The following is a 19,514-nucleotide window of genomic DNA, read 5'->3' as shown; positions in this document are numbered from 1 at the left end:
GGTTGGTGAAGGGCGAGGAGGAGATGGAGACCTCGCTGGCGGGGGTGCTCTTGAGGAGGTAGAGGCAGTTGTTGTTGTAGAAGGTGCGGAGCTCGTCGCCGTCGTCGCGGGAGGAGATGGTGGGCCACGTCAGGATGAGGGGAGGGCGGAGGGTGTGGTAGAGGAGGACGGGGACGGAGGGGCGCGGCGGGGGGCGGTGGTGGTTGCGGAGCCTGGAGGAGGCGAAGGAGAATGCGAAGTCCGGCGGGGCGAGGAGGGTGCCGGAGAAGTTGGTGGTGGAGGAGATGGAGACGAGGAGGGATGCGAAGATGGAGTAGCCTCTGATGCGGAGGGTGTCCGCGGCCAGGAAGGCGGAGGAGGGCTGCGGGAGGACGGGCCCGGTGGTGGTGGTGGCGGCGGTGGCGTGGCTCCAAGAAAGGAGGAGAGAGAAAGTGAAGAGGCTGATGCAGTGGAAAGAATCCATGACTGTTTGTTTACTGTGTGTGTGTGTGTGATTGAGTTTGCTAATGGAGAGGGAAATGCGGTTGCGAATCGGAATATAAAGAAGCAGAAATGAATTGGCGCTGCGATTTAACTGATTCTGTAACTGCTTCTCCTCACTCTCGCAGCTAAAGATCTTGATCGGACGGTCATGATCAAACAACAAATCACATACTGCTTTAACATCTAAGATCTTGATCGGACGGTCAAGATCAAACAAGAAACGCTGCTCCTTCTCCCCCTCACATACTGTACTGTACTGTACAAATTTCTAGACGTGGGAAATACTTTCTTAGAATTACCAGATTAATTTTCTAATTTTCTTATAATATAAACAAATATACAAGTTTAATAGTAAATTATTTGTATATTTTAAGAAAAGCGAGAGGAAAATGTTAGTGGAATATGTGTACTCCTTTTAGAGCATCTACAATGTACGTCCTCTCCTTAGGCTAGGATTTTCGCTACGACATCATTCTCCCACATTTCTATCTCACGTCACAACTTCTACAATGTATGCCCCCCCCCCCCCATGACCCCTCCCGATGCCAAAACATTTAACTTGCACTATTCATTGTTTCCACTTGTAAAATTGAAATACAAGAACACAATATAAAAATTCAAACTACTTCATACACAATAAAATAGAATTACAACTTCCTAAAGAGTACACTAATTATAAAAATATTTTTCGAGCATGCGCACATGGTGCTCGTGTGCTTGATGCTCCTCCTCCGTCATGTTCGACGTATCCTTATTTTGCGTTTTGAAGTATTTGTAGAATGTCATACACTCATTATCATGTGTCCTAGTTTTTCATTTTGGTATGTCCCTTGTTCATTGTCCATTTTACTTTTACTATATTTTAGTAATGGATACCAAATTCCACTAACACATTTTCACTTACAATATTTTTTAAACTAGGACCCACAAACTTGATACCACGTACTAACTTTTTCAACCATTTTCATTTACATTTTTAAAATCTGTGTCGGGTCAAAGTTGGACACATATTGGAGGACTTCGTGAGTATTTACTCTTTTTTTCTTTCCATTTTTTATGTTACGAAGTAGCTAGACATGGTCTACCAAGTCTAATGAATGTGGGAGATAAACTTTCCGTATTTTTATAGTGATGGCCAAATTTGTGCTTGTTTTATTATCATTCTAGAAAGGTTTAAAGTCAATATTCTGTATAAATTTTTGTGGAAATTGTGTGTGAAATCATAAGAATCAAACACAATCAAATTAATCAGGTTTAGCATGTAGTTCATCGTAGGTAAAGTAGTTTGGCTTAAGTTAAAACTTAAAACAAAGAGGAAACAGTGTAGACATATAAAAAAAGACTAAAATAAGATTTGTAAATTGTAAAACAAGTTAATCTAGGCATCTCAACATCCAGTATGCTTAAACGACAGCATGTTGTTTGTGACGTCAAAACCTACCAAGTAGTTAACCTGAGCAACATTCCCGTAAAAAGAATGAACCAGCATAGGATCCGCCGCCAAACACTGATGATTCTGATCCACTCTTGTAAAAACGTTGTCTGCATACCACTCCACATCCGCCCCTTTGAAGTGCACCGTGATCCTGGGCAACGAGATCGGCTGCGTGTAACACAGCCGCCACCCATCATAATTCCGAACCGGAGACTGATTGATGGAGGCCACTATCGCCGCCTCGTAATCAAAGTAGAATTTGGTGGGAAACTCAGTCACGGTTGCCCCAGAGTCGATGATAATGTTCCCTCCCGGAACGAGCTCCGGGGTATCGAAAACCAGCTCCACGTTCCCCACGGTGATCCCCTCCAGCATCAGGTAGTAGAACGCGTCATTCTTCGTCATCGGCGTCGACACCGCTCCCAAGCCTGACACCACCGCGTCGGAGCCGAAATGCAGAGTGCTGGACTTGGATTCGTCGGGGTTGAGGCAGTAGGCCACCTTGTCGTATCCTAATTGGGAGAGGAGCGAGGCTCGCCCCACTCCAATCCCCACGACGCCGTTTCCGTTGCCCTCGTTGCCGTTGTTGAAGACGTCGTGTGCGCAGCCGAACACGATGTTGGGGAAGGACGTCCTCCCCCCCGCCGCGGTGTCGAAGGAGAACGTCTCCGTCGCCACGGTTCCCTCGGCGTGGGACCCGTCACCGTATTCAACCTTGAATCCGCACGTGTCGGATCTCACGTCGCAGGAGGTGGACTCCTCGTACTCGGTGCACTCGCGGGAGCCGCAGCTGGGCTCGTTGTAGGTGTTGGAATATCCGGGGTCGATGATGGGGACGCTTCTGCGGACGCATGTCCGGCACGGGACGCACTCCGTCCACACCAGATCGCTTCCCGTGTCCAGGAGGCCCACGGTGGGCTTTGGGGGGGACCCGATGGAGTACTTGATCAGGTATGCTCCGCTGCCGCGGCTGATGGGCGCTTGGGCCGTCTCCTTTCGCCCGTAGAATAGGTCTCGTTGCTTGGCCTTGGCGAGGCGCTGCGCCCGTGTCAGGGAAGGGTCGTAGAGAGGGGAAAGGGGAGAGTCTCTGTGGATGATTTCTGTGGTGAACCCACTGATGATGCGGCTTCCATTATTATTAGCTAATGAGTAGCTGAAAAAGATGGAGACTAGAGCGATGTAAGGAACCAACATGGCTTTTAGGGTTTTCGCCATGTTTGGTTTATGGTTTAGACTCACAGACAGTCTCTATTCTTTTTATAGGAGAGGAAGATGAATGAAATCTTTTTTTATCTCACGGGATTTCTTTCTGATTTCGTTTCCATCATTACCAAAAATTGCATCTACATGGAAGAAAATATTCATGGAAGCTTTCTTTATCTTATTTTAGTAATTATTTGTTTTCCTAGTTAATTATATAATGAGTATTATTGTTAACCAACATCAATTAACTTTTATATTTTATCCTTATATAAATTAGGTTTCTTTTTAAATTATTACCAAATTAGGTTTCTTTTCTCTAGACTCTAGTATATGCATGCGTATAATAAATCCTTTTAATCTACCCTTTGTTTACCATACTAATATAAGGGCTCTAATTGGCTTTAGATTTGATACTACTATAAGAACAGGGTTTATTTTGAGTTATACCCTTAGCAAATATATGTGTGAATATATGTCATAATTGCTTTGCATGGTAAAAGATTTGGTACGTGAAATTTAATTCTTAAGATCTCATGGTTTATTATTCGTATCCATATCGAATTACATAATAAGGAGGCATATTCTACGAGATCAATCATTTTTAGACGTGTAAATTTGTAATTTCGACAAGATACAACTAATATTAACAAATTTATAAATATGTATTTAAATAAAATTTTGAAACCAACTAATCAAGTAGTATTAGTTTAATCTACGAATTTATATTGTAAAATATTCGTATTTTAATATTATTTGATCTTAGTTAGATTCTAGAACTTTCGTAAGTAGTGTCAAATGGCAAGTCCTTCCAACACCCCAACTTTAAACTAGTACTAGTATAATACTCATACACTTAAAAACAACACCTTAAGGCCATCCGCCGTAACGGAGCCGCAATGGACAACTGCCGTGGCCCGTGAGTGAGCCACCGCATTCATAATTCTACTGCGCAACAACAAATTTTTGGGGCGGTCACAAATTCAGTTGCACTAGATTTCCAATTATAAAAATTATTTTCTAAAAACCATTATGCATGCTCATTAATGTATTTTAAAAAGTGACTTCGCGATCGTCTTTTATAGAGTCATTGTTTTTTCAATGTGAAATGAAATTTTTTATTATAACTACACTGTAAAGATTTTGTCTTAATTTTTAATATGGGCAATGAGAAAAACAAGCATAATACTTAACATTCATGTACATATACTCATTCTACACACAATATTTTTCTTTTTCACCAAATTACTTGTATTTCTATTTTAAATAAGAATTAGAGTATTTAATTTAGAAATTAAAGTTAATTAACCATCAGAGTTGTGAAGTCAGCATTTTGCATTTAATCGAATGTTTGAATTACACAAAAATACAACATCTGAATAAAAAGTAGAAATTAATTTTTTTTCATAATAGTAACTCTATAATGAATAAGCAAAATTTATAGAGACAAGGGATGAGCACGTAGTAGTTGCAAATGAACGAAATAAGCTAGGTATAGTAAAAGTAGTTAATCTATCTGTCAGTGTATCTATCTATGCCCCGCATTCGGTAGGCTTAAACGACACCGTGTTCATGGTAACATCATAACCTATCATGTAGTTAACCTGAGCAACGCTACCGAAAATCGGAATAGTTTGACGAGGTTGCAACGCCAAGCACTCATAAGCCTGATCCACTTTAACAAACACATTCTCCTGCTTCCACTCCACATCCGCGCCCCCTTTGAAATGCACCGTGATCTTCGGCATGACGAACGCCTCCGTGTAACACAGCCGCCACCCTCCATGATCCCGAACCGCCCTCTGCTCGATCGAGTTGGCTATCGCCGCCTCCAAATCATTGTAGAAGTTGACGGGAAGCAGCGTCAGCGCCGTCCCCGAGTCAATGATGATGTTCGCTCCCCCAATGGGGACGATGAATGGAAACCTCTGGCTCCCCACGCTGATCGCCTCCATCGTCAGATAGTAGAAGCTCCGAAGCTTCGTCATCGGCGTCGACACCGCTCCCCAGCCCGAGACCGCCGCTTCGGAACCGAAATGCAATGTGCTGGTGTCGAACTTGGATCCCTCTAGCGCGATGAGGCAGTAGGAGAATTTGTCATACCCTAATTGCGGGAGGAGCGTGCCCGGCCCGACTCCCATCCCGACAATACCCGACCCGTCGTTGGGGAATTTGTCTTCGTTGTCGGTTCCGCAGCCGAAGACGACGTTGGGGAAGCGAATCAGCCCGCCCGCGGTGGAGATGAAGGTGAAGGTCTCTGACCCCACGTTACCGGTGGAGTGGGACCCGTCGCCGTAGCTAATCAGGTACAGACACTTGTCCTTGTTGGCGTCGCAGAAGCCTTTGTTCCCCATGGCGGTGCAGCCGGGGGTGCCGCAGAGGGCGTCTGTGTAGGAGGTGGAGGATTTGGGGTCGAAGAGTCGGAACTTTTGGGGGCGGCAATTCACGCAGGGGGAGCACTGGGTCCATATGACGCTGCTGCCGGTGTCGATCATGGCCATGGTTTGCTTCAAGGGCGTCCCCATGAAGAACTGTATCAGGTATGCTCCCTCGTCTGGGGAGACGGGCGATACGGGCGTCCCGCTCAGGATGTCCGTGAAGTGTCTGGCCCGGGCTATGGATCGGTTCCTGGCGTTGTCGAGCCGCTGCTCCAGCGTCAGGGAAGGATCGTGGAGAGGGGAAAGGGGGGAGTCTCTGTGGATGAGAGATGTGGTGAAGCCGCTTGCGTTGGGCTGGCTTTTGCAGTAGCAGAAAAACATGGAGAGTAGAGCGATGTAAGGAATCAACATCATGGATTTTAGGGTTTTAGCCATGGTTTGATTTAGGGTTTATGGTTTTGATACATAGTGTCTAACCTATTTATAGCAATGGACAGGTGAGTAAAAATTTCTCTTGATTCTCTCGCTTTAATTCTAAAATCCTTTGCATCGATTTATTGACGTAAATAGCTATATTTGGTTACCAACTTCAGAATAAAATTAAAATATACTGCATTTGGGAGTAGTAGTTTAAATAAAGTTACGGTTTGGAATTAAAGCACTTGCCATGCCAACACTTACGAAAGTTCTAGAATGTGACTAAGATCAAACAATTTTAAATTACAATATAAATTTTTAGATTAAAACGTACTTGGTTAATAACTTTTATTTAAACACATATTTGTATATTTGTTGAGTTAGTTGTAGCTTGTCGAACTTACAAATTTAGACGTCTTAAAATGATTGATCTCAGAGAATATTCCCCCAAATTATATAATTCGATATGAATACAAATAATGAACCATGATTCTTATGAATTACTCAATCACATTTGCCAAATCTTTTACTGGTAAAAGCACTTATGACATAATATTCATATATATTTGCTATGAGTATGATTCAAAATAAACCCAATATTTATATCAAACCTAATGTCAAATTAGAGCCCTTAGATTAGGATATGATGAACAACCACCTAAAGAAAATTAGAGAAACAATCTTTTTAAAAGAAATAAACTTATAACTAGGAAAACAAGGAGGAAGTATGAGGAAAGAATATAAAAGTCGATTGATATGGTCAAAGACAACTTTCCATTTACTTATTATAATTAATTAACTAGTAAAATAAATAAATAAATAAATACTACTGTACTAAATTATGATAGGAAAGCTCCCGACGTGAATATTTTCGTGCATTTAGATGCAATTTTTGGCCAACCATCATAACGCCTTTCCAAATAATACTACTTGCTACCCTTGGGCGGACATGATTCAAAAATTCGTGAAAATGAGTAAATATGTTAAACGCGAAATAAATGGTAAAGTTGTAATTGTAATTTTGACAGCCTAATGTATTTAAGTCAATGATGTTCATGAAATCAGAAATATAAGTTAGGATTAGAGTAACAAATTAGTTTGATCGATGATATATAATGAAAAATATTTTAAATGTCAGTTTTTTTAAGAAAATAATTACTATATCATTTAAGTAAATGTGAAATATTTTTTATTCTGTGTATTATTGATTCAGATTTTATAGCATAAATAACTTCACTTTTTTATAATATTTTTTGTTTCTCAATGAATTCCCAACATGATATAACTCGTACGATGTATATTGTTACCACAATCTATAAATAGAGGGATATGAGAAGTTTTGTGATGTGCAATAATGATACTCCCTTCGTCCCACATAATTTTACACACTTTGACCCGGCACGGGTTTTAAGAAATGTAATGGAAAGTAAGTTGAAATAGTTGGTGGGATGTGGGTCCTACTTTTAAAGTATTAGTTTTATAATAAAACGTGAGTAGAAATGAGTTAGTGGAATATGGAGTCCACTACCAAAAATGGTAAAAGTGAAATGGGTAAAATTATGTGGGACGGCCCAAAATGAAATACTGGGTAAAATTATGTGGGACGGAGGGAGTAATACTTTAATCACGTATGAAGTACCAGAACTTATTAGGAAATCACATAGTAATAAGTTGATGACATAAATGTGACAAAATATATATGTCAGCAAATTTATAGATTGCCAAGAAAGGCCCTTCAAGTGATTTGGACATTTTCATCCAAAAAGTGGGTATAAAAACCACATTTGTGATTATATAAAACATTAGGATTATTCGAGTATTTTTTTATTAGGGTCTATGGTGCAACAACCCTAAAAGTTAGGGACTAATGACACAGTTTACTCATTCCAAAAAGGTTTATAGAGAATATTGACTTAAACCTTTCTAAGAATGGTTAAAAAAGCAATGATTTGTGCACTAAAATGCTAATGGAGTTGGTGAGTTTGACTTTAAGAAAATCAAATAAAAGTGGAATGGTAGTCAATAAATTAAGCATGGAAATACATGAGAACAAATTATGGTTATCGACAATGTTAGAGATGAATTTGAGGACACACGTATAAAAGAAAAATTATATACTTCGTGATGAGGTATAAAAGAAACTAGATGTAACAAAAGTGATTAGTATTGCAGCTAGGGGTGGCAAAATGGGTAGCGGGTAATGGGTAATTTCCATCTCGACCAACTACCCGCCGGATATTGGGTACCCGCTACCCGACGATAACGGGAAACGGGGCGGGATCGGATAGTGTGTTTTAGAATTTTGCGGGTAGCGGGTATACTCGCTATCCGTGTGGGTATACCCGTTAGTCCCGTTAGTACCCGTTATTATTAGTATTAGCCATATTCCATCTTTTAATACTCCACCCTTTCCATATTAATAGAGGTGTTTCAAATAGTTAAAGTGGATGAAAAAAGTAAATAGTTAAATAATAATAGCAATATACGCACTCATTTTGAAAAATTAAAAATAAATATTTAGAACTAGAAAAAATAAAGTAAGAGAAATAATAATGTAGAGAGGAATATTTATATTATTATATTTTCAAAATGAGTGAAGAAAATGAAATGTCTTTATCAAGGCGGAGTAGTGGTAGTACTTTATACTTATAGTATAATCTAAGAGTTCTTTTAAAACATTTTCATATTCCAACTAATATACAATTGAAAACTCACCGGAACTAGATATAGAGTGTCCCTTCACTTTTATTCTAAATATATTCAACTTTTATCATCGATATTAATAAAGTAAATTAGGGACTATTGACGGTTAATATGGTTTTCAAATTTTTTATTAGGATTTCGGGTCGGGTACGGGTACCCGCAATGGCGGGTACGGGATACCCGACACAGGTATCGGGTAATCCCGGTATGTCGCGGGGCGGGTATTGGGACAACAAATTTTGCTAAAACGGGTACGGGTACCCGACTTGTCGGGTGCGGATACCCACGGGTAACCCGTTTCGCCACCCCTAATTGCAGCATATATCGAATTACTAGAGAGTATACGATTTTTTCCAAAATTATATAGATTTGTTTTTGAAGTCATGAACAACCGAAAATGATAAAATGATTATTTAAATAATAGAGAAAGAAAATAATAAAATTAAAATTAAGTTGTTAATTGATATGCCTTTTTTTCCTCATTGTTCCACTTTAATAATTTAGCCAAAATCTGTATAATGTAGTTATAAAACAAAGAGTTGCATTCCAAATTGAAATAAAATAACATTATAAAAGTGTCATTTTTGAAATACACTATTCTTAGTCTTCTACTACTAATTTATCGGCCCAAATTTAAATATGGAGTAGAAAATGGTTCTCAGAATTTCAAATTTAATTTTTTTATATTAATAATAGATTAAAACAATGAAATCAATATTTTGAAATGGCGGCTGCAAACGCAGCAATAACACCGAGATTCATCCCGCCCGATGATATGATCAACCACTAGTTCAGCTGAATTTATGACCGTCCCAAATATTTGTCATTGTGGTAGAGTTACTAATGCAGCACCTCGCGATGACGGAATTCATTCTCCAATTCGAATCTACTAGATGATCGATTGTCTAAAATCGCGGAGGTGATCACCTACTGCTTATCCTACACCATTCCTATTCCACCCCTCACAAACATAAAATATGATGATGGGCCCATTACTTATGTTTGTGAGGGGTGGATTAGGGGATGGTGTATGATAAGTAGTAGGTGATTGGAGGTTTATGCTGGAAGCACGTGTCAAAAAAAAAAATTAATCACACTTTTTTGACGATATTAAATATTTAGACAAAACTGAAATAATTTGTTTTCAAACTGTTATTTAAACACATATTTATAATTTATTGAACTTTTTTACATTTATTACCATATAAATACTTTTAAGTAGTAGAAAAATATAATTAGTTTTAGTTTTTTTTCTCTTTTTTTTACAATGAAGAGTTAATTCTTTAGACGATGTCTTTCCAAATGGAGTACTACCGTTGGACGTAAGATTCAATGTGTAATAATCGTAAACTTGCACGTATATTTTGTTGCATATACTAACGTATAAAAAGCCATAATTTGTAATCAAATATTTAATGAAATAAGTAAAAAATTCAAGAAAAATAGTAAATATGTTGAATGCGAAATAAAGGGTAAATTAATTAGCATCGATTAATAATAATGTCATGTTAATCATAACTAATTTAGAGGCACAGCTAGCTAATTAAGAAAGATTGTCTTTTGACTCTATTTAATTACAGTTGAGTGTTTCAATATTCCTATGAATAGAAAAGAGAAGACTGAAGAGAGTATCTAAACCCTAAATGAAACATGGCAAAAACCCTAAAATCCATCCTGTTGATTCCTTATATCGCACTACTCTCCACCATTTTCTGCTACTGCAAATGCGATAATGCAAGCAGCATGAGTGGGTTCACAACAGATCTCATCCACAGAGACTCTCCCGTTTCCCCTCTGTACGATCCTTCCCTGACGCAGGAGCAGAGCCTCGCCAACGCCAGGCAGCGATCACTTGCCCGGTCGAGACGTTACGCGGGCATCCTGTATGGGCTGAAGCCGACGCCCGAAGTGACCCTCCTCGAGGATAAAGCAACATACCTGATGCAGTTCTTCATGGGCACCCCCTTGAAGCAAGCCATGATGCGGCAGCAACTTGATCTGGACGCAGTGTGATAGAGAACTAACCCCGCAGCCCAACTCCGATGCCGCGGCCCAGCTCCAGCAGCCCCTTGAAGATGTAACACAAGCGCAAGAAGAGACCGAAGCAGCTAACGAAGACCCGAAGCCCACCAGACCAAGCAGCCCAAGAATGAAGAGTCCAAAACCAGTTAGGAGGAGAACAAGACCTAGCAAATACAAAGATTACGTCTCCCATTAAGCGTATCTTGGTTGTTAGGGTTTGCTGTTTACTTTCCTCAATTTATGCAATTTGTTAGGTTAGATTGAGTCCACTTCTCGGGTTTTCTTCTTGGTTCTTTCCCGGGTCGCACGTCCGAACCAAGTAGGGAGAATTCTATAAATTGTAGAATTCTCATAGATCGAGTCATGGATGAGAATTAAGGAATAAAACTTCTTCTTTCTCAAACAAATCGTGCTTGGCAGAAAACTCTAATCTCTCATTAGGGAAATTATCATTTCATCTTGTTCTCATGTGCTCTCAAATCCTAACAATAGGATATCTCATCCTATCATTTGGTGCTTCATTGCGATCTCTTCCCCCACCGGTCCAGCTATGTCATCGTCTACACCGTCCGGTGATGACCCCCCAGTGGAGTATTCGATCCAGGAGTTGGGTCAAATGCTTTTCGACGTCAAAATTCGTTTGGAAAATAACGAAAAGAAGATGATGTCAAATCGCTTCGATCACGAAGCTTTCACACGTCAACAAGTTGCTCACCAAGTTTGGAGGATCATCTCACCAAGTTGCTCAAAGCGGTGGACAAACTTGGTAACACTTCATCTAACACGCCCTCTCCTTCATCCGCATCTCGTGGATGGCAGGTTCCACCATCCGTGGTCACCAAACCCGTCGCTTTCGATCCCGATACATGGCCTAAGTTGAAGTTCGACCCACCTCGTTTTGACGGCAACAGTGTAGGTCGTTGGATTAAACGGATCCAAAAATACTACAACCACTCGTTCACTCCTTTAGCGGATCGACTATACCTCACCGAGTTCTTACTTGATGATGCAGCGGCGGAATGGTTCGGTTATTGGGAGGAAAATAACACAAACAAGAGTTGGGACGATTTCCTACTCAATGTGAAGCTTCGTTTCGATCCGGACCTATACGAAGACTATGTTGGGAAATTGGCAACTCTATGTCAGACAGGTTCGTTGGATGAGTACTTGACAGCCTTCGAATCGGTGCTCCAAAAGGTGGGCAAAGTCGGTGATTCAACTCTTATTTCTCTGTTCGTGGCGGGTCTCTCTCCTTCATTAAAGGCTGAACTTCTGACCCGCCGACCGGCTTCTCTGTGCGACGCAATGGCTCTCGCTCAACAACTAGCCGTGTGTCATACCATCTCTCCCGTGGCTCCGGCAGTTCCGCGTCCAAACACGGAATCACGTGACAATAGGCAGCAGCCTAGCAAGTACACCCCACCGCACACCAGAGCGACGGAAAATCTGCGGCCAGAACACCCACCGAGCAAGAATAGTAGGACGGGTCCACCTCGAGACTATCCAATTGTTCGGCTTTCAGCGGCTGAAAAGGCGGAGAAGGTAAAACGGAATGAATGCGTTTACTGTCCTGAGAAGTATTCTCGTACACATGTTTGCAATCGCAAATTTTATGCCTTGATGGGAGAGGACGACGTCGAAGAGATACCGGTCCCGCACGATGAGTCAGATTCTGATGAGGACTCATCAAATATGGTAATTTCGAGCGATGTCTCAACAATTATTGTCATCGGCCCGAAGCTCCGACCACGATCGATCAGGATAACAGGGAAGATCCATGACTCATCGGTATCAGTACTGATCGACGGCGGCAGTACACATAATTTCATAAAGCCCGCCGTCGCGGAAAAGCTAAGTTTGCCTACTCACTCTGTAACTCCTTTTCGGGTGTTTGTCGGCAATGGTGCCTCACTACGTTGCAATTATGCTTGCTAAGCACTCCTATTTCTCTACAGGGCTATGTGTTTGCCATCGATCTCTTTATCCTCCAGGTTGAGGGCCCGGACGTTATCCTCGGCGTCCAATGGTTGCAAGATCTCGACGATGTGACCAAGAACTATAGAACCTTGTCTATGAGGTTCGATTGGGAAGACAAACCAGTGATGCTACAAGGCGAGGCCAAGGCTCCGCAGTCTATTTCATATAACGGATTTTCACTCTAATGGAGAAGGAGCCGGAATCCGAGCTGTATGAAATCATTCAACTGGAGAGACAGCAAGTTGATCAACCTACTGTAATTCCACAAGTATTACCGCAACTGCAATCCGTGGTGGATGAATTCGCTACTGTCTTTGATGTACCGACGGGATTACCACCCGCTCGCTGGTGGGACCACCGTATTCATTTAGCCCCGTCGTCAAAGCCGATAAATGTGAGGCCATATCGCTACCCTTATTTCCAAAAGGCGGAAATAGAGAGACAAGTTCGGGACATGTTATCTCAGGGAGTCATACAACATAGCACCAGCCCGTTCTCCTCACCCGTTCTCTTGGTTCGTAAGAAGGATGGATCATTCCGTTTTTGTATTGACTATCAGGCTCTCAATGCAGCTACGATGCCCGACCACTTCCCTATCCCGACGGCGGACGAGCTCTTTGATGAACTACACGCTGCGAAGGTATTCTCAAAACTGGATCTTCGTTCGGGATACCACCAAATTCGTATGTGTGTAGATGATATACACAAAACAACGTTTAGGACACATGACGGACATTATGCCGTTCGGCCTCACCAACGCCCCGTTAACATTTCAGGCAGCAATGAATGCTATTTTTGGCGAATTTTTGCGCAAATTTGTCATCGTCTTTTTCGATGACATACTTATCTATAGCTTCGACGTGCAGCAACATATCATTCATCTACGAAAAGTGTTGGCAATATTACACGACAATGCCTTTTTCTTGAAGAAATCAAAATGTGAGTTTGGTGTTACAACTATTGAATATTTGGGCCACATTTTGTCAAATGGGCGCGGATCAGTCCAAAATCGCAGCAATGCTCGCTTGGCCACAGCCCAAAAATGTCAAGCAATTAAGGGGCTTCTTGGGACTTACGGGGTATTATCGCCGGTTCGTGCACCACTATTCCTTGATCGCGGCACCCCTAACTGAATTACTTAAAAAGGAGGCTTTCTTGTGGACCGAGGCTGCATCTCAGAGCTTCGAAGCTTTAAAATCAGCCATGAGCTCGACACTTGTTCTGAGACTGCCGGACTTCTCTTCGCAGTTTGTGGTTGAGACAGACGCTAGTGACTTTGGTATTGGAGCCGTCCTATTGCAGAATGGTCATCCCCTAGCCTATTTTAGCAAGAAGCTCGGGCCTCGTCGTCGACTCGCCTCTACATACCACAAAGAGTTATACGCGATCGTGGAGGCCGTCCAAAAATGGAGGCAATATCTCTTGGGTCGTGAGTTCATCATTCGTAGCAACCAACGAAGCCTAAAGGAACTTTTGTCACAGGTTATTCAAACGCCAGACCAACAATTCTACGCACGAAAACTTATGGGATTTAAGTTTTCTATCGAGTATAAATCAGGAGCTTCTAACAAGGTTGCCGATGCATTATCACGGCGTGATGAAGGGGAGCTACATGCTCTGTTTGTTCGGCCTCTACCTGAGATCATGGACATTCTCCTAAAGGAAAATTCCACCCTTCCTGACTTAGTGGATTTACACAGCGCCGTGGCTGCAAAACGAGCACCTGCCCATGTTTCGGTGTCCGATGGAATGTTATTCTTTAAAACAAGACTGTATGTCAGCAGAGACTCGGCTACCCGACTCGCTATTTTGGAGGAATGCCACGCTTCTCGATCAGCGGATCATCCGGGAGAAAAGAGGACATTTGCGAGGGTCGCTAGTTCCTTCTATTGGCCTGGCATGAGATGTGATATCCATGACTACGTTGCTGCCTGCGTCACATGCCAAACCACGAAATACCTTCATGATAAACCCAATGGGTTAATCCAGCCTTTACCCATTCCGGATATGGTTTGGGAAGCCGCGTCAATGGACTTCATTGTGGGCCTTCTCCCGTCTCACGGCTATACAACCATTATGGTGGTCGTGGATCGCCTATCAAAGTATGCGCACTTCGGTGCTTTGAAAACAGGCTTCGATGCCCAGCGAGTTGCCCGCCTTTTCGTGGATACTGTTGTTAAATTGCATGGATTCCCGGCTAAATTGCTTTCAGATCGTGATACAATTTTCCTAAGTGATTTCTGGAACGAATTATTGGCGTTGAGTGGTACCAAGCTCCAATTTACCACTGCATACCACCCTCAAACCGACGGTCAATCGGAAGTCACGAATAGAGCTCTCGAACAATACCTCTGGGCCTTCACTCACGACCGCCCATCTTGCTGGTTTGACCTCCTGCCATGGGCTGAACTAGCCCTCAATTGCTCCACAAATGTCAGCATCGGGATGTCGCCGTTTCAAGCCTTGTATGGCCGCCCTCCGCCGAACTTATCCCAATCTTATCGCCGACCATCGCACAACACTACTGTGGCTGAATTATTGACCGAACGAGAGTCAACTCTACGTTTGCTCAAGGATCGCATCACACGGGCGCAACAATCGATGGCCGAATTTGCTAATCGGCATCGAAAGGATGTTCAGTTTGGGGTAGACGACAAGGTGCTCCTTCGCTTACAGCCATACCGCCAGACGTCTGTTTGAAAACCACAATCGACCAAACTGGGACGACGCTTCTATGGTCCCTATGAAGTTACTGAGAAAATTGGCAAGGTGGCTTATCGCCTTCGCCTTCCGGTCGATAGCAAGATCCATGACGTGTTTCATGTCTCCCTTTTACGGCCATTTATCCAGTCTTCGGATGTCCCAGCTACTCTTCCAGATGATTTTCGTCGTCATCATCCGTTGGACTCCCCCGTTCGTGCAACAGATAAGCGAGTTGTGTTGGTCAACAGAATCCCACAGGAACAATGGCTCGTGCAGTGGTCCTCGTCTAAATCGTCAACACCTACATGGGAATCGGTTGCCTTGCTGAAAACTCATTTTCCTCATCTACACCTTGAGGACAAGGTGCTTCCTATGGGAGGGAGAGTTGATAGAGAACTAACCCCGCAGCCCAACTCCGATGCCACGGCCCAGCTCCAGCAACCCCTTGAAGATGTAACACAAGCGCAAGAAGAGACCGAAGCAGCTAACGAAGACCCGGAGCCCACCAGACCAAGCAGCCCAAGAATGAAGAGTCCAAAACCAGTTAGGAGGAGAACAAGACCTAGCAAATACAAAGATTACGTCTCCCATAAAGCGTATCTTGGTTGTTAGGGTTTGCTGTTTACTTTCCTCAATTTATGCAATTTGTTAGGTTAGATTGAGTCCACTTCTCGGGTTTTCTTCTTGGTTCTTTCCCGGGTCGCACGTCCGAACCAAGTAGGGAGAATTCTATAAATTGAAGAATTCTCATAGATCGAGTCATGGATGAGAATTAAGGAATAAAACTTCTTCTTTCTCAAGCAAATCGTGCTTGGCAGAAAACTCTAATCTCTCATTAGGGAAATTATCATTTCATCTTGTTCTCGTGTGCTCTCAAATCCTAACAATAGGATATCTCATCCTATCACAGTGCCTCCCCTGCAAGAGATGCAAACCCCAACAATTCCAACTCTTCGACCCACTATCCTCCACCACCTACAGATTTACCCGCTGCGGCTCTGTCGCCTGCAGGGCCTTCGGGGAGTCCGGGTATACGTACTCACATTAATCTATTCTAAAACCAATTGGTCAACAAATTTTATTTATGTATGTTTGAATTGGCAACAGGTACTGCGACCCGTGGAGGGAGAAGTGCCTATTCAAGACTAACTACACGGAAGGGTCATACTCGAACGGATTGGTGGGGACAGACACCTTCAGCTTCCACTCGGGCGAGAGGGGGCTGATGAGCTTCCCTAAGATCGTGTTCGGGTGCGGACTTGACAACTACGTCGGTTTCGATGGGTGCGAGTCTGGCATCGTGGGGCTGAGCTCGCTCCACAGCCAATTAGCATACGACAAGTTCTCATACTGCCTCGTCCCAGCTACAGGCAAGTTCGAGACGAGCACGATGCGTTTCGGGTTGGGGAGTGGTGACGACGCCGCTGGCGGAGAGGAGCGTGTTCCACTACGTGAGGCTGGATGCGATCAACGTGGGGAACAAGAGGTTTCAATTGGTTAGCCCTTTGCGAGGAGCCAACATGGCGATGGACTCGGGGTCGGTGATGACGCTGCTTCGGGTTAATTTCTACGATGGATTGGAGGTGGAGATTGCGAACTCCATCCCGCAGAGGGCGGTCAGGGATTTTAATGACTGGCGGCTGTGCTACTCGGAGAAGTTCGTGATGCCGAAGATGACGGTGCATTTCCAAGGGGCGGATGTGGAGTGGAAGCACGAGAATGTTTTTGTTAGAGCCAATCAGGATTATGAGTGCTTGGCGATGGAGCCTACCGACGCTGGATTTCATGTTTACGGCGGCGTTGCTCAGGCCAACTACTTGGTAGGATTTGATGTCACCAGGAAGACGGTGTCCTTCAAGTCTGCTGAATGTGGGAGATAGATTTTTTTTTGTTATGGAAGAAATCGCTAGTCTAATGTTCACTTGGAGTCGTATTAGAAAGAAATTTTTGACATAAGGAAACTTATCTTATTCTTAATGAATCCCTCCTGTAGTGACACACGAACAAGAAATTTAAATAAAGTTGGGCCTGATTTTTTAAAATACTTACTATCAATTTATATTTAATTTATTTACAAAAGTTGAAATGAAGTAGTAATATTTTCGTGTGTAATATCATATTCCGAAACTTTAGAAAACTTTTTGATATGAACAAAATATTTAATAGTATTACAATTAATACTAGTGTAATAATGATATACTTAATTGACTTCAAAGTTTGTAATAAACAAAATTGTATATTCTAGAACTCATTAGAGCATCTCCAATGGTACTTCGGCCAGAAATCGGCCAGCAGTTTCTCCACCTGCCACGTCAGCAGCACTAACAATCCACCTGCCACATCAGATTTAGGCCAGCCATAGGAAGCCGCAATAAAAATAATTCAAAAAATACTACATTTACGGAATTAAAATTACGATTAAATTACGTAATTAAATTTACGAGACATATACGGGAAAATTCATTAATTGCATTTAAAAAAGGTACATAGATAAAAAAAATTACATTTAAAAAGGTACATAATAAAGAAAAAAAACTATCGCCGTGCAATCCTCCGTGCCCACAACTCTTCAATTATATCCTTTTGGAGTTGAATATGAGCATCCACTTGGCGCATGTTGGCAAATTCCTTGAGGCGGTCGGCTTCATCGAGAGGTACCCCACGTCGTACACTAGGGGTGGCCGTTCCGTGGCTTGGACCGGCTTCATCATCATTGGCCCAACTAGTCAGTTGTACGCCTTCGTCTTCGACGATCATGTTGTGCAGGATAATGCAGGCGTACATTATCTGGGAAACGCATCCGACATCCCACAAACGCGTTGGACCCTTAATTGCCGCCCATCGAGACTGGAGCACACCAAATGCGCGCTCCACGTCCTTGCGCGCCGACTCCTGTCGTTCCGCAAAGTAGGCTGATAAGGCTCGTTTCATGCATTGGTTTTGGGTTAAAATTATATGCTTTTGTGGGAGATAATGCACAAATTTTGAGCTTAAGTGTGCAGAAATCTGTTGGATCCGGGAGTTTGTGTTAATTGACCTGGCAGATGCAAAATAGCTGATTTTGAAGTAAAATACCAGAAGTCGTCGCTCGGACCTAGGAGAATCAGGAAGTTGACGATAGGAGTAGAAATGGAGCAAAAGTGCAGAAAAAGTCATCTACCTGGTCAAGGAGACATAATGGCGTAATGGAGGTGAAGCGCAGAAAAAGTCATCTACCTGGTCAAGGAGACAGAATGGCGTGCTGACATGAAGATCCTCAATTATTGCAAGGGTAAAATGGTCAAATACCGACAAGAAGTTGCCTTAGGGTTGAAGTTAAAGCCACTCTATAAATAGAAGCTTTCCACAATGAAGAGGGAGCGCTTAACGCTATCGTAGTTTAGGTAGGAAGCTCTCATAGGTGCTTAACGCCACCGCTCTCTTAGTTTAGTTAGATAGTTTGTTGCTTTCTTAGCTTAGTTCAATGGTTTCATCGGAGGAATTGACGACTTCACCGTTGGATCTCGACTCATTTCCAGTTTTATGAAGCTTTGGTGTTTATTTTCATGTTGATGATGTTTTTACTTATGTTTCTTGGATGCTTTTCGCAATTGGTAGCTTAGATGTTTAGATCCATGTTGTTTACATGATTTCCAGTAGTTTAGAGGTTGAGATTTAGTTGTTCACGTGCTCGATTTCTGAGATCCGATAGTTTAGGTGATGCATGCAAGGTAATCTGTGTTCATTTCATTTTCTGCTTGACCCAGTAGCGTAGATCTGGTAGTTCTAGCTTGAATTTCGTGTTTACGTCTCGTTTTGAAGCATGCTCTGTTTTATTTCGTCAATGGTGTTGAAGCTCTGTTCTATGCTCTGTTTTTACTTGGTTATTTGGAGAAGATGAAGTAGGAGTTAGTTAGAGAATCAGATCTGCTTTTTGCTTTTGCTTTTTGGTTTTCCAGCTTTTCTGTCAGCCCAACTAGTTTGAGAAAAATGGTCCCCACTTTACTTTTACACTTTGTCTGCCTATTTTAGGAAAGCCTTTAGCTTGGTTAGTAAGTTTCAATTGTTTTCTTTAGTTGCTTTCATGATTTATTAAATTGATGAAAAATATTTTCGTGTTTTATTTTCCTTCCGTACTTCTCCCGTCTCCTAGGTCAGGTAAATAGAGTCCGGTTTAATTCCGCCAGGTCAAGTAGATTAGATTTTTAACCCACTCA

The 19,514-nt window shown here is 42.3% G+C and overlaps 3 pseudogenes; 1 reads left to right on the top strand and 2 right to left on the bottom strand.

Annotated features, from left to right (window-relative positions):
- Positions 1 to 1,870: 1,870 nt before the first annotated feature.
- On the bottom strand, positions 1,871 to 3,133 carry LOC125195317 (aspartic proteinase CDR1 pseudogene; annotated as a pseudogene).
- Positions 3,134 to 4,650: 1,517 nt separating this feature from the next.
- On the bottom strand, positions 4,651 to 5,931 carry LOC125195316 (aspartic proteinase CDR1 pseudogene; annotated as a pseudogene).
- Positions 5,932 to 16,838: 10,907 nt separating this feature from the next.
- On the top strand, positions 16,839 to 17,198 carry LOC148929371 (aspartic proteinase CDR1 pseudogene; annotated as a pseudogene).
- The last annotated feature ends 2,316 nt before the right edge of the window (positions 17,199 to 19,514 follow it).

Source organism: Salvia hispanica, chromosome 4 (genome assembly GCF_029641045.1).
Source record: "Salvia hispanica isolate PSC_SH4W2 chromosome 4, Shi_PSC_v1, whole genome shotgun sequence".
Lineage (NCBI taxonomy): Eukaryota > Viridiplantae > Streptophyta > Magnoliopsida > Lamiales > Lamiaceae > Salvia > Salvia hispanica.
This window is presented reverse-complemented; position numbering and strand designations above follow the sequence as displayed.